This window comes from Haemaphysalis longicornis, unplaced genomic scaffold (assembly GCF_048455015.1).
Source record: "Haemaphysalis longicornis isolate Haplotype H1 unplaced genomic scaffold, Haemaphysalis longicornis Haplotype H1 scaffold_11, whole genome shotgun sequence".
Taxonomy (NCBI): Eukaryota; Metazoa; Arthropoda; class Arachnida; order Ixodida; family Ixodidae; genus Haemaphysalis; species Haemaphysalis longicornis.
In genome coordinates, this window is record NW_027526214.1 from 112274893 (window position 1) to 112290962 (window position 16070).

A 16070-nucleotide genomic window follows, 5' to 3' on the forward strand; every position below is an offset into this window, starting at 1 on the left:
AGTGACAAGTCGGCTAGACATGGCATTTGCTGCTTGGTTTTGGATGGTCTGGAATCAAGTAAGGGGGGTGTTGTTTGTGCTACCCTATAAAATATTCTAGTTAGAAATGTGTGAATGAACAAAAGAAAAATACCGCGACATTACCGTCCAGGGATTGAAATAAAGGCGACATTTATTTAGTGTTCTTAACCCCTACATCATTTTTTAATATGGGTAATGTGTGTGTGTGGTATTTCAAGTTACGGTCGAGTTCAATGCCTAGGAATTTACAGCAGTCGCTTACAGGGATGTTATTCAGAGCAAATAAGGAGGGGATAGAAGGTAAACGTTTTTGCGTGGAAGGAAAGCGCAAAATTTTCTCTTAAAGCGTTAATTTGCACCATATTATTACTGCACCACGGAGCCAGTTGTGATAGTTAAGAATTTATATTTCAGTTATTCACGTAATGCTACTATGGAATATAACAATTGGGGTGTCATCTGCGGATAATAAAAAAAACTGGATGAAGAGAGGCAATTCGGCAAATTATTAATATATATGAAAAACAAAATAGGCCCAGAATGGAGCCCTGAGTTTCGCCAATGTTAGTTAATTTGGCTGAGGACTATACATTAAAAATTAACATCTTCCGTGTACGATTACGGATATCGCTACGCAATTATATTAAAGGCGCTCCATTTATCCCAAGTGTTTCACGTTTATTAAAAAGAACGTCATCATTGGTCGTATCGAAAGCTTTTGTTGGGTCGATGTAAACGCTGCCTGCATAGTAACCGCTCCCGATAGCCTTTTTAATTGGGCAGGAAGTGAAATAGGCTCAAGGTCACGGAAGTAGCCGCAACGAAAGCCAAATTCAGGAAGATTGTACATTAAAATGGTTCAGTTATTTGCCTATCACAGAGAAATCAGTTTTTAGTTACTTTGTTCAAAAAAGGTAAGATTCAAATGGGGCTGTATTTATTGAATAATGTAGTATCTCCTTTTTTATGTACGGGAACACCAGTTTTAAATAATAAATTCACAAATAAAGAGAGTACAATTGATACAATGTGAGCTGCCAGTTTTATAAGGGAGGAATTAATGCCCTCAAGGCCAGGACTTGTCATTTTGGGGGATCTATTACGCTGAGTGCTTCATGTGGAGTCATGGGAAACACACAGAGCGAACGAGCTAGGTGATCTAAGACCACTTAATTTAATGGAGGTAGGGTGGACTCGGAGTTGAAGAACTTTACAAACTGCTCGGCGATGTCAGTTGGGTCATTTTATGCAACATCATTCTGAACAATTGTAGTTTTTTAACCCTGATGTGTGCTTGCAATTAAAAAAAATTTATGTGCTAATTGTTTCTCTATCTATTCCCGGCTTCAGATTTTTTTTTACCATAATACTTTCTTTTAGGTTGTTTTAAAAGCGTTTTTTAGGGTAAAAATGTTTTGCAGCGAGCAAAAAAAATTGTGGTAAAGGGTTGCCTTTATTTTGCCTTTATAGAGACAATGCGGAAGTCATGTCCGGTGGATGCGCATTATGTACAATGCGGGCCATTTAGTCTATTCTAACCAGATGAGCCTCATGGCGTACCCTGTATACTTTACGCTCGGTTGTCGTACGTGCTTTGATTGGGCAGTTTGCAGTCAGCAAAAACATCCAATTTTTTACTTTTTTTTACAACCAGAGCCTTATAAAAGAAAGCGTTCTTTGTATGGGTCAAATGTTCATTCACATACACGAGACTGTGAGGTGTCCGTGTTACGCTGATGTCGCTAAGGCAGAGCATTACTTTTCTAGCCTAATGAATTCCAACTTGTTATCCCTTGAACAGAATCAGACCAGCAATTTTTTGTTTCATTCCTTTGCTCTAAGAATACGGCGATACACGTCGAGGTCAGAGGGTGACAGGGGGCATGTGATATTTTCACCCACCATTTGCAAGGTAGTGGCACTGTCCTCCCCTTGTGTATATGGCACACCTCTAATCTTGACGTGATTAAGCCTCCAATACTGTTCCAGTTCGGTTATTTTCTTCAAAATTACGCGGTTGTCACACTTCAGTGACTTGTTTTTTAAGTCAAGGCAGCGTTGTCTTGGTTTTGTTCCTCATCAAGTTTTTCGTGAAGTTCGCACTAGCAAATTGTCATCTACTTCTTTCTTAATTTGCACCACATCGAAAACAGAATCATGCAGCTTTAACAAAATCTTTGTGAACAGCGAGTTTTTAGCATTTCCTCGCGTTCAGGTCAGGTTCAGAGTTCACAGTTCCTGTGCAGATGGTTGTAGTACCATGACTGTACATTTCTGCAATTTCTAGGTTGCAGGCATATGAAATTTTTTATTGTAAAACACCTTAATGTACGTTTCATTCAGAAATTTATCAGTTACACTGATTCGCTTAGCATCGTGCTTGCTTCACCACCCCGAACTAAATACAAAACCCGCATCGTCAGTGTTGTTTATTGGACCATTACGTCAGCATTTGGCTCAATTCAGGAAGTGGCTGTCTACTGAGTACCACGTCACTCTGCTCGAGGGATGACAGATCAAGTGGCCCCTCCAGCTACAATTACAAACAGAGCACACAATCACAGTAACCTAGACCCACCTCGGGCCGCCGACGACATAGAAAATTCTAAAAAACATCGCAAATTTATAGTGAACAGACAGGCAACAAACGTTTCCTAATAAAACAAAACTGACGAAGATACACCACTGACTAACACTATAGAGTAATAGAAGTTGTCTTACCTAGAATAATTACAATGCACAACTATGAAGTACACTCCCACCTGCCGGATGGCTATTCAGAACAGTGTGCAACTAGTGTGTAGAACATCAATGTTTTATCACAGTCCAATAGATTGAAACACACTGGACGCAACATGGGTTTGCATACTGCCTACAACATACCCCAACTCTCTGCGTACCCCTACTCTGAATAGAAGGCGTCTAACAACACTCTTAAGTTTTCTGGTACGGCTATCCTGTGATTTCTATTAATACAGTTCATAAGTACGTTTCAGAGCTTAGTTTTATACAGCAGATTTTATATAATGCATATTCAAAACGAGCCTTTACACCAGTCATCTTCGTTGTCCTTTAGTTCATTGCGTATGCACTCTTTCTGACAAAATTTATCATTCTTACCGAAATAACCCACTTTTGCTGACGTTGTTAACCCCCATTGGCTTTGCGCCACGAAGACCAATCATCGTTATCATCCGGATAATAAGGAACCATTCTGTTACGTAAACCAAGTAAACAAGTTCATGGCACCGACTTAACTAACCGATGATTGTGCAATCATTACTAAAGGACCGCATCTAGACGAGCACGGGCGATTATGATGAAAGCGGGGACAGAAAAAATGAGCTCTACTGTGTTTCCTTGTGCTATAAAAAAGGCTTAACGATATACTTGTTGCTAATTACGTGAACGGCTGGTGAAGCTTAAAATTTCGCTGGCTTTATAAACCCGGTGACAAATCGATACTCATGGAGGTATTGAATAGTGATACGTTTAAAACTTTTACTTTGTCATTGACCCTCCCTTTAACGTTGTTCACAAGCGTCAATGCAGGTGAGACTGGTTAAATAAGAAATTCAGAAAGAGTTTCTATAGTGGCTAGTTAGATAGAAAAGCTTTTTGTGCTGTTTTCTTTTTCTTTTTGGTTCATTTCAGACACAGGGGATATTAATTGCTATGGGCTCTTGCTCGGCAAGGTTGTAGCAAAAACATAGAATTTCTGTGAACTTACAAAACAACCAGAGGACTGAAAAAATAAATTGTGCCCCATTGTTGTTACGCAATAGAAAACCTGTAACCAGAAAAATATTGTCTTAGCATTGGAAGATATAACAAAACTGTGAAACTTGTAGTGATTTAGAGTTCCATCACATGAAGTCGATGGGGAAAATCACAATATATACTTACAAGAAACACCGTAGCGTCGATGACGAAGAACGAAAGAACAGGTTATTTCAAAATAAAAGTAAGCTTAAATTTCTTAGTCAGCTAGGCCCTTCAATACATATATTTAGCTTCCCCTCGTCTGTAAGTTACCTCCCTATACCTCGCAGTTTTTTTGAAAACAAGGGATTACGGATGTTATTAGGTGGGATATTTGTCATCGACGGCTCCTACATGATCTTTGACGCAAGGTTACAAAAATACCGTTTTTAAAAAACTGGAGTTTAGTGGAAAATTGTGGGTACGGCACAGACTCGCGGCCACTTTGGGGCGCCATTTTAGTAATTGGGAGGTATCCTTCCCAAACTCACTCTATCATGTTAACTTGGCTCACAACTTAGCAACGACATAATCCGAGCTCGAGAAGCCGCACTATGAATTAGGAAAGAATGATACAAGATGGGATATGCTATAAAACTAAGCAGTAATACACTTTCTTGCGGCTTAGAATTTGGAAGAGAACCTTGTCTTATGTAGGTGCTTTGGATTGGGAAATTTGGTCAGGTGAATGCTTAACGTGAACACAGACCAAATTGATTTTCAATATATAAGGAGATCACCAGCCGATGATATGAAAGTACAATGATGTTCAAATCAAACACTGTTATGGGAGAAACAATTTTGGCGGTCTCGGCTTGCACTTTCCGCTGACGACATTCTTGGGGTTGCAGGCACACACGCTGAGATCGTAATGAGGCTGTGGGCGACGGCGAGTGTTTCGAGAACATTGGGGGAATTTTAGGTTGCATCCAAACCTGCTTTTTGGGAGTGGTTAACGTTTGCAAGCACGGTTTGTTGGGCACTTTTTACTAACTTAACATCTCGATGTCAAAAATAAGGTCTTTGTTGTCACATTAGGATATATAAGTCATCCTATTGCCTTCAGGGTGAAAAGGCATGTAGACACCAAGCTTCAGCATGAGTTGGTCCCAAATTCAGAACTTGTCGCTTTTAATAGCTTGCCTATTGTCCACCACAATTGGAATGATGACTTTGACAATGTTCCTGTTCAAGAAAGAGGTGATGCTTCTTGGACTATGTTTTCCTGGTTTATAGGGCACCATTTTTGTGCCCTCATCAATTGCAACCAAGAACGTTTCAGTACAGCCTCTTCCTTACCCGTGTTCCGAGCTGCGCAATGGCACAGTAGATTGGTGAAAATGGTTCTTTTGAATGTTCTGCGTTGACCATGACACTAGCCCCGGTCTTGCACTTCGCCTTGCAGATTTGAAACTTGTGAGATATTCCAACGTATTCACTAATGCCTGACTTCACTGTCCTTATGAAATGCTTTTTGGATGGATCCATCGCAGACAATACCGGAGGTAGAGAAAAGCACACAGGACAGGCACAGGTCTAACAAATGACTCTTATTAATGTGAAAAGAAATGCATAGGCAAAAGAAACAACGCACCAAAGAACAATAAACCAAATAAACAAAGACGCATCTAACCACAGCTCAGAAAAGTACTAAAATGTGACATATAAAAAGGTGAACTAGCACAGGTGTCTAAAATAATTAGTAAGCCTTCAGATATGCAACTTCGTTAGAGAGATTCCTGGCTAAGGCACGTGTCCCACCTGTCTGCAATGTGAACAGCTTCAATAACTTCACGTGTAATCTGTCAACCCTGTTTATACAAAAACATAGCGCCGCGTAGATTCGGTGAGCAGCCACAATTAATACAGTCCAAAGACAAGTGACCGGAGGCGCTATGGTTCAATGACAGCTGGTGCTGCCGTAAGCGCACATTCAGGCACCGGCCCGTTCCGGCAACATGCGTTCACCCACCCGGCAGGAGAATACCATATATACAACATCCGTTGCGTACGCAACATAGCGGTTTGTATGTTCGACACCGCTGCCTCCAACTTGTTTATCAGGACTGCGGTTAGTCTTGCTATCAACTTCCGCGCAAATAAAGTGAGCGTGTTACCTGATCTAACAAACAGTTAGATCAGGCGCTGCTCTATCAAACAATTGTTAGACCAGCGCCTGTCCTGTGTGCTCTTCTCGGCGTCCCGTATTGTCTGCGCTGGTCCTATTCAAGATGCATTTCTAATTGGTCAACTTGAAACAATGGTGAAATGTTTTCTTGATTTTGGTGTTCTTTCACCAGAATCTGTCGTGCTCACCAGAATGAGGTAAATATTGGCGAGAGCTTAAGTGCTTTGCACACCTGTCTACCATACCTGCCACGGACCACCTTGCGACTAGATCACATATATGCTGTCCCATAAACGCGCGTTTGAAAGGTGGTGATTAACTGTATCACTTATGTGGATCCCTACTTGACATATAGGTGTGCTAGCTGGTTAAATCGACTGTGGGCAAAGCCACTTTTACACTGCTGCAGTTCGCTGACCCACATCGCAATTAACCTTTTTGGATTAGGCAAATTCAGTCAATATATCAGTGCTTCATTTTCTCTGGGAAAAAAATGGATGACCAACTAAGCATCCCTGGGAGTAACCTAACGACATTACCCGAGCCACAACTTCTGTTTCACTCGTGGAATATATATCACCTGTACAAGTAAATGGGGTCACATAATAACCAGTAGAACTCAGCCGCCTTTTGGGTTATTCCTTTCAATCTCTTCGGCAGAGGGTTGCTTGAGTTCTGTAATACGATGCATTTTTGCCCACATCAGACGGTTTAGTGTAATCTGGAAGTGTTGCCACTGAATCCGTACATATCATGACTGTAAGCTGCTGATATGCAGTGTGGCAATTACATCATTGATAGAAAGACAACGCCTGTCTGGTGCAACCTGGTGAGGTATATTACCTATTTCTGCAACACTTATAGGATTTTCTCTAGTGCCCTGTTTGCCCTTGGAATTCCCCTAGACAGGGGACGCATGCGTTGGTGTATGTATAGCATCACAAAACACCCTTTGTACCTTTTTGTTTTGCCCCTAAGGGCTCTTCCAAGAAATAAAACACGACGAACAAAAGTAGACTTCAAAGATTGCGTTCAGTGTTTTTAGGAACCTTGATCTAGAATTTTTTAATACGTATGGAAGTCTGCGGCAGTCTAATGTATCAAAAGGCGTTACGAAGCAGAGAAATGCTGGTCTTTTTCTAAAAATGGTTTCTGCTGCGCCTTTGCTTATGATAGAGGGCTAAGAAAGTGTTTTTTTAAATGCGTGACAACTAAACTGGGTAAACGGACCACGAACAAAATCAATCAAACAATTTGATGACAGCTGGCGTACACGCTAGGGTGAAGACCAAGAGTGGTTAAAAGATAAATAAGGTGGCTGTTGTATAGGACCAGGGGTAAAAGTAGGCGTGGCTTGAGATGAGGTGTAAGAAGTGAACTTCGGAAAGAAACTTGAAGGTGCATTGAACAGAAAGCATGGCATGTCTTCTAAACAGTATGACAAATGTAATGGAATATGTTGTATGTAGAGTTCTCTGAAGTGTTTGCGTCGTGTAATGTTGAGTGCTTTGCATTGAAGGAGGATGCGTATACCTGATAGGCCCTCCCCACACATGCTACACGGGGGTCTTGGCGATCCAGTGAGCAGGTGCGAGTGCGTTACATGTATATGGCTTATCCGTAACCTAGCTAAGGTAACTTGAGTGTCCCTCTTTTGTAATTCATAAGCATATTGCCTCAAGTGCAGTTTTACTACGTGTAGTTTGTTGTCTGTCTGTTCGTTCCGGTCTGCTTGCCAAGAATTTACGGAGTTGTCTGATGTGTTGCTCGAGATCTGTGTATGGTAGTGTTATTTACTCTGTTTCCGTGTGTAGCACTGGCATTCATTTCATCCGCCAGTTCATTTCCGCCAATGCCACAGCATCCTGGCACCCACAAACAGTCACCTCACGATTTGAAGAATAAGCTAGCATATTAATTTCAAAACAAAGATTAATGACATGGTTTTACGATGACTTTCCGGATGACAATGTATGGACGGCGCTCAGCAAACTTCTATAGATGATGGTTTTGGGAATATGATGTTCAGTTATGTTACTTACGCCACAAAAAATTGCCGTATGCTTCTTCGGTAAAAATACTGGTTCTACATTCATGGTTCTACATGCTTCAAAATTGCGTCCACGTGCAGCATGAGACACCGAAACGAACGTTTAATACGCATCACTGAAAATCTTTGCAGCGCTGTATTTATTGTGCAGGCAGGTGAAATGCCGCAAAACCCAGTTCTTCGTGTCCTGTTTTTATTGTATTGTAAGAAAGAGATCTCACATGATACAGGAAGAAGGTGCCATGGTGCTACAAGATCAGTGTGATTTGATTTGAATATATCTAAGGAGACCTCATGAATGGTCACCTCGTCCCTCACTCTATGCGGGAAAAGAACATAACTTGATGGGCGGTTTAAATAGAGTTGAGTTGGTGATATATCATTAAAAACCGGTTCAAAGGAATGGTTACCCAATGATGAGATTTTCGAGGCTAATAGAATGTCAGCATAATTTTGCTGGTACGCTAAGTACCATTTGTCGGACTCTGCATAAAGATTGTGGATAGGAGTATTACGGAATGCGCCTAGAGAAAGGCGAAGCCCCGAGTGTAGCAGTGCGACCAGCATTTTGAGGGCTGTTGCCGTGGCTGACCCATACAAAAAACTTCCATAGTTCAACCGTGACCATTACACCACGGCATAAAGACGAAGCAGGAGTGTTCTCCACCGTATGACTGTTGAGATAGGATTTCTGATGATTCATTGATTTTAGGCATTTTTGTTTTTGTCGTTTTATGTAAGGGATGAATGTGAGTTCTTTGGTCTAACACCACACCCTAAAACTTGTGGTCCTTTTTCCTGGAATTGAATCACCATTAGGTTTCATGTCAGGATCGGGCAGGATGCCGGACTTTTTTGAAAATACAAGAAAGGTACTTTTCGCAGGACCAAGTCTGAAACTGTTTTTGCCTGCCCATAGAGAAAGATCGTTCACCACAAGCTGGACCTAACGTTCACATATGAACATATACTTAATTTGGAAGGTATTTTAACGTCACCAACATAAACCAGGCAATAAATACAGGGCGGCAGCGCCTTTTGGAGCGCGTTCACCTTAACGATGAATATTGTGCAGCTCTAAACGCCACCTTGAGGCACCCCATTCTCCAGCCAGTGAACATTTGATTCTACCGATGCAACTCTGACTCGGAATGTTCATGTAGACATGTAACTAGAGTGTTCAGCATGTTGCCTGAAATACCAAAAGACATTAGATTTATTACGAATGCCGTAGCATCATGCCGTATTATACGTCCTTTCAATATCTAAAATGTTGATATACAGTTTCTCTTAGGTATGTGTGCAACCTTATTGCAGGTCTGTAAAAAAATCTAGCTCACCCTTTGTGAATCAGCCCGCCTTGAAGCCTGCCTGGCAGCTCTCGAGAAGACCATTTTACTCTAGAAAGTACACGAGTCTCCTATGGATCATCTTCTTCAGCAGATTCCAGAGACAGCTTGCTAGTGCTACCTATGGGAGGATCACTAGCAGGGGAAGACGGATCCTTACCCTCCTACAAAAAAGCCACGACGATAGCCTTTCTTAGAGACCCTTGAAGGCGCCCCAAAAGCCATTTGTTTGTTGTAGAGGTGCACAAGTGTTTCGAGTGTGTCTGCGTGCAAGTGTTGTATGATAGTGTACCTAATCTCACCACCTGGAGCTGACAGCTTACAAATACTGAGAGCAAGCTTTACCTCATAAAATTTAAAGAGGGAGTGAAAGAGGGGGTTGAAATAATATTTTCTCAGAAGGATTTCTTTTCACTACATGTGTTGTATTTCATTCAAGAGTTTGTGTAGTGTGCAGAGCTGGACACGTGTTATAAGTGTTGTGCAAGTGCGTTGGCCAGATCTTTGAGTGTGGTCCCTCTGGTGCTCACCAGGGGCACGCTGTGTCTCTGTTGTTCCGTGAGTTTACATATACGAGTCCATATTTTGCGTGTCTCTGTGTATGAGTTTATGGATGTGAGGAAGGCATGCCAACTCTTCCTTTTTGCAACACGGCGCAGCCGCTTCCCAAGTGCTTTTGCCCGGCCGTTTGAAGGATACAAGAATATTGGGTGTGGGGTACCGGCGAAGGACACCCCACGCCTTGTTCTGGGCCTCTCTATTTCATCAGGGCATCCGAGGGTTTTACGGGGCGCCGGAGGCCTGTGGAATGAAATTGTTAGCGGCGTCGAGGATGTGCGACGTAGGGAGTTGGGTCGCCTGTTCTACGTGCAAGGGTTTTATGGATGCGCAGTAAGTTTAGATGTTTCTGTGAATGTACTCTAGTTGGCTCTTCCCACGCTCAACCTTTTATGAGAAGCGGAAGTATTTGTGCCTTTACCTCTGTATGTCAATTTTGTGGGAAAATTGTCACTACTATGTAAGTTTGTGTCCACGTGCCAGTCAAGAAATGGGAAAAGAACGGCCGAGCCAGTGGCCAAGTCAAGATGTGAATAACTGTTTGTCCTATGGTATAATTCGTAGCTTGGATTTTTTTAAACAGGCATGCTGCGGATGATTTTAAAATTTTTATAATGAGGCTACCTCGGGCATTTGTGCGAGAAAAGGGCCAGAGTGAATTGTGTGCATTGAAGTCACCTAGGCCTAAGTACTGTTCAGGTAGTTGATCAATCAGGGCTTCAAAATCAATGTTTGATAATTGGTAATCCGGAGGGATATAGAGGGAGCAGACCCTTATTAACCTATTATAAATTAGTGTTGTAATCGTGACAGCTTCCAGCTTAGGGTATAGGTTGATTATGCGACACCCCATAGTTTTGGCAGGTCACACAACCTGAAGAATGGGTGCAACTGTGCCTCGCTTTTCGAAATACCTTGTAGCTATTCAAGAAGTTATTATGTTTACTATGAAGGTGTTTTTTCTGATGATACACGAGACTTGGCTGATAGGAATGAAGTATCTTGTACGCATCATCTAGGTTGGTTATCAGGTCTCTACAGTTCATTACATGATGCTTCTTTTTCCAATTATTTACATTTAATTATGAGTGGAGTGTGTGTGTGATCGTGTGTTGTCTTTCGGGACTCCTAATGAGGGATTGCGCTTTTTGGAAATTTCTGTTGGCTTGTAAGTCGGAGGCCGCTCCTTGAACTCTGTTGCAGGCAGGAACGACCCGAGATCCATCTCCTGGTCAGATGTCAGATGTGAGCCCGACGGACCGGGCCCCGTAAACGTGGCCCACATTCGGGGGCCCTTCGTTTGACCAGCCGCCGGCGAGGGCGTCAGAAGCCCCACAGGTGGCAGGGGCGGTACAGCGGGCGTTGGAGCCGATGCGGTGCCCCAAGGGTCCATCCCCTTGGCACCCTCAAACGTACTTCAGGATGGGAAGGATGAGGAGGAGCGGCATCAGTCCCGATGGAGGCGGTTTGAATCACAACTGCTGCTGCCTCAGCAAGCAGTGTGTTGACGGCTTGCCATGCCTGATTCAACCCTGGGCGGCTGAGGCGGGGCGGGGCACGGCGAGGTGAGACTCACTGAATGGGGTTCCAGTGGAAATATTGTACCTCACCAGGGGGGAAATAGGCGAACCTCTTCAGAGCCTATGGGAAGGTGATGTTCTCAGTAACCTTGATCATGATGATTATTTTTAATGTTGAAATTTTTACGTTTGCGAAAGTATGCTGGAAGCGGCCCACGGCAGTTCAAACAAGTTAGGGTGATAGATGGATAAATTGCCGCTCAGATGATCTTGCGCCGCGCTTTTTCCACAAGTTGTTCGGCCGCAGCAAGTGTTGGCACTTTGCCCGAACAACTGGCACTTCAAACAGCTTCGTGGGTTCGGGATGCAGGGACGGATGCAGCACCAGATAAAACCTGAATTTACATGTTGTGGGAGTTCTTATGTCCAAAGGTCAAGATGACGTGCTTAATGGGAAACTCTTGCCGTCTCTGCGAATGGTGATGCGCCTTACGGCAGTGACGCCCTGATCCTTGAAGTCATCAAGGAGATCCGCATCAGTTTCGTTCAGCAGACTGGGCTCACAGATCACACCCTGAGAGCTAGTGAGGCTGCGATGGATGTGATCCTGACGTCCTTGTCATCCATTTGGGTTTGGGCTAGAAGCTTTGGAGCCTGCTGCTTGTTGTTTACCTCGACAAGAACTTCACCTGTTTTTATTTTTTAGCCTTATGTGGTTTTTCAATTTTGCCTTCAAGAAATTTTACAATCAATAACACTGATTTCGTTCCAAGAGAGCGGGCTGTGTCACGGGATTCCATCAAAAGAAAGGAAGAGTAATTATCCAGTTCAGGAAAGGGTAAGCATGATAATGGGGGAAAAGATACTTTCGTGTGCCCACTTTCGAGGAACCGATCATGTTCGAGGCGGGGGTTCCCTATAGAATAGTATAAAACAGAAAGCAGGGGATGGCTCTACTTGCTTCACTCGGTTTACCCATATACCGATAGTGGTTCCGGAGATCTCTACTTGTAAACAGACAGGGAACCCATCTGCCGAGCTTGACATTGGATCCGACAGTACCGTTGGTGGTGTCGGCCCTTCAGCTTACAACTACTAGCCATGGTAAATTACGGCGTAAGTATGGGGGCTCAGTGTGCGCTGTGTCCCCGATACCGTCAACAAGATTACTCAAGGTGCCCCGTACGGGGCTGTACCGTGTGGGCGTCTATTCCAGCAAAACAAGCACCACCAGTGTCATTGATGATGTCGTCTATTCTTGATATGTGATAAAGAAGAACGTTGGTCTGGAGATTTACTATCCTTCTGTCAGTGCCAAATCTGTGTGTACCATCATCGTTGAGATCCCTCGTGATACCGTATAAAAATTCCGATATACCCGGTCGGATAGTGCGAAACACTAGAATCTTTTGCAGCTGCAATCTTAGCCACTTTTTTGTATGAGATCCCGCAACGTTTCATTCATAAGCAGCAACATCAAGACATTTTAACGGCACTTTTATGATTGCTGCGAATAGATGATAATCGCCCACACAACAACACAATGCAATATTGTGAATAAACCTGCTCGCTTTCGTCCACAGCCTGTGTGGCGGTTGTGGGTTATAGCATATCACGTCAGCGCGATGGTGATACAGTACCTAGAACTTCTAAGAACCATTGAGCCCCGTTTTCGTTAGGTCAGGAGGGTGTTGGCTAAAATTCTACTTGGGTTCCTCTACCATTAGCGCTCTTATTTGCGATCTAGTGTCCACGTACCCGTCGTCGACGCACTTCTGCTTATCAAGTACTCCAGAATGCTGTCGCAGCCATGTGCCTGGATAACTCTGCCAGGAAATATGAAATGTTGTTCTCTACGCATGATGTTCACTAATGCTCATGGGTCCACTACAACGCTCTGTAATTGCACGCCAGCCTTAATTTCTGTATACACCAAAATGAAATAGAATAAACAGTACACTGGAACATCGCTAATACGTCCCTCAGACTTACTACGACCGGCTTCTTACGACGAATCACCAATGTCCCAGGAAACGCCTCATAAAACCATGTATTCAAAACCCGATGATATGACGCTCGCGTGCACATAGTCGTCTTCATACAACAGACCATTGAGCTGACAAAATAGTGTTTTTTTCATATTTCATACCGCATCTCCAGCTCGTCCCGCCCTTTTTATATTCTTAACGAAATTTTAACGCTGCTTTATGTGCAAAGGTCCGAAGGCGGGCCACAACACTTGCTAAACAGACGCAAGCAAGCAGGGGGGTACTCGTGAGCGGGAGTTAACGTTTGACGGGCCGTCGCGGCAGCTGTACGCCAGCACGCCAACCGTGAGAAGTCGAAGTTAAGGTGGCAGGTGGACCGTGAAGTTAAAGCTCCCGTGGAGCCACCTACGAGCGCGAAAATACTTACGACCCGACCCCAAGGCGATGCCCGAACAACCACGTTCCCCGCCAGCTCGATCCAAGATTCTTCGTTTCACGACCTTCACTCTCCCTATATCTCTGCTCTCTGCTTATTAGTGTCTTTAAAACACGCGTAGTCACCAGTTGTCACGGCTTTTTTTGGTTAGGGTGCCTCGATTCCGGCACGCCCGCCGCAAGGGTGGAGACACGTATACGTTATCACCGCCATTTTGGGTCCATCGCTGGCAGCCCCAGCAAGTCCATGTAGCAAGGGCGCGCTATAATTTTTGCGCAACATTTTTAGTCGCGAATTTTGAGTCATGTATTTCCCTTTGGTGGATCTCGAAGAAAACAAAAACAGCTGTGTTCAGCACTTTGACACTATAGCGATGGCACGAAACCGTTAAAAGAGTGTCTCCAACATATACTAGAATGCCATTTGTATTTGTATCATATCCGCCTTGTACTATCGTTCCTTTCGCTTGACCTTAGGAGTTTCACAGTTACCTTTTCCCGCATAAATTCGCTCGACCGCGTCGACTTTATCTCGCACCCCCAAGGCGCGGTGCCTCCGGGCTATAAACGCTATAAATAGCGCACGACGGCGTCGCCTGAGAGGTGAAGACACGTACCAGGGGTAAGCGACACAAGACGCCTGGCTTATCGTAGGTTGGTTTGCTTGTCTCCGAATTCAAACTTCAGTACGCGTACTTTAAAATAACTTGCGCGTATGTTAACCTTGCTGGTTGCTCTTCAATGCTAAATCATCTTGTGTCACTTAAGCTTCAATAGTAAGAAGAGAATAAAGTCGGGCGTTCGTAACTCTTCTGGAAGGATCAGGGTCACACCAACCCTGCACTCTTCGGAATAGCTGGCTACCAGACGGGCCTCTTCAGCCTGGGTCACCTAAAAAACACCAATATGGTCCTCAATGCTCGCCTGCGCCAAATGTAAAATTTATTTTATTGGGGCAGGTTGGTGATTAGACCAATGGACAGATCGTTTATCTCCCTTTTACGCCTTCATCATTTTCTCTCTTTCGATGATCAGCTTTTGGTAGACCTCCTAGAATTCGTGTTAGAATGCTCTTGACTACAGAACTGACGTTTCACACCTCGAGAATGAATACTGATAGCACTTCTTGCAAACTTGGTAGCGCTGCAAATTTTGTTTCCTAGTAAATGACACTCTTCTGGCTGAAACAGGCTCAATCGAGAGCCCTCGTATTATTAGAAATTGTCATTGTAGTGAACTCCGCGTCAGGGTGCCGTCAACAGTGATAAAGAATCGTACTAACTTATCAGGCTTTTACGTATTGCTGGAATCAGCGTTGGGTATGCCTCTCAAGACTCACAAAAATTTTTCAATATTAATGGCACAAATTTGAAGTAATGCCTGGTAGAGCGAATGTTACATAAATCTGTTAGAAACGCATTACTAGCAAGTCATATATTATATTAGCATTCTCGTGCAGTAATGCGTTTATTTCAATATTTACAGAAACTCTGCCTGTAGCCAAAAGAACCTGAATGAAGACGGGTGGGCTTGCCATCCGCGAAAGAGTATCGCGATAAATTGGCGGTGTTTTTTCTTACCAATTCAAAAACGAGATGTTCGCGCACGTGCTAAAACACACAAAAAAACTCGAACATACTGAAGTAAGCGCGCAACTCGCCCATCTGCGCAAACGCAAATTCCAAACAACCCGCTCACATTCCACTCACTGCAGGAAAGATGTAGCGATCATGACCTCGCCACGTTTTTAAATCCTGACGCCGCATCGAGACACCCGACAATTCACCCAATAGGTAGCTCGACCTCCAGTGGCAGAGCATCGATCGGCCCACTAGCGCACTGCTTGTTCGCTGGGCCAAGCCTCGCCCGTAACCGAGGGTCTTCCAAGGGCAGACCCTCAAACAGCAGCGGCGGGACGTCAGGAACAGCAGCTCTAACTTCACCCGAACCGCGAACGGCCCCCAGCCCGGTGAGGGGACGTTTTTGTGCAGGCCACAAACTGCCTTCCGATCTTAAACTTTTCTCTAGCTTGTCGTAGCTTCGTCGCAGTAATTCAGCAGGCTCCATCTTTCGGCTGGTACCCCCCTCGCCCCCCTCCCCGTACCACCCGATAGTTGTTCGCGTTAATTTGTGCATGGCTCTACCCAATGAAGGGATCGGCCGCATGCTATCCGGTGCCTTCCGTTCTTCTTTCTCTTCCTCTTCCTTGTGGCACGCGAAGAGACGCTAATGAATTGTTATTTCGTTGCGCGTAGAAAG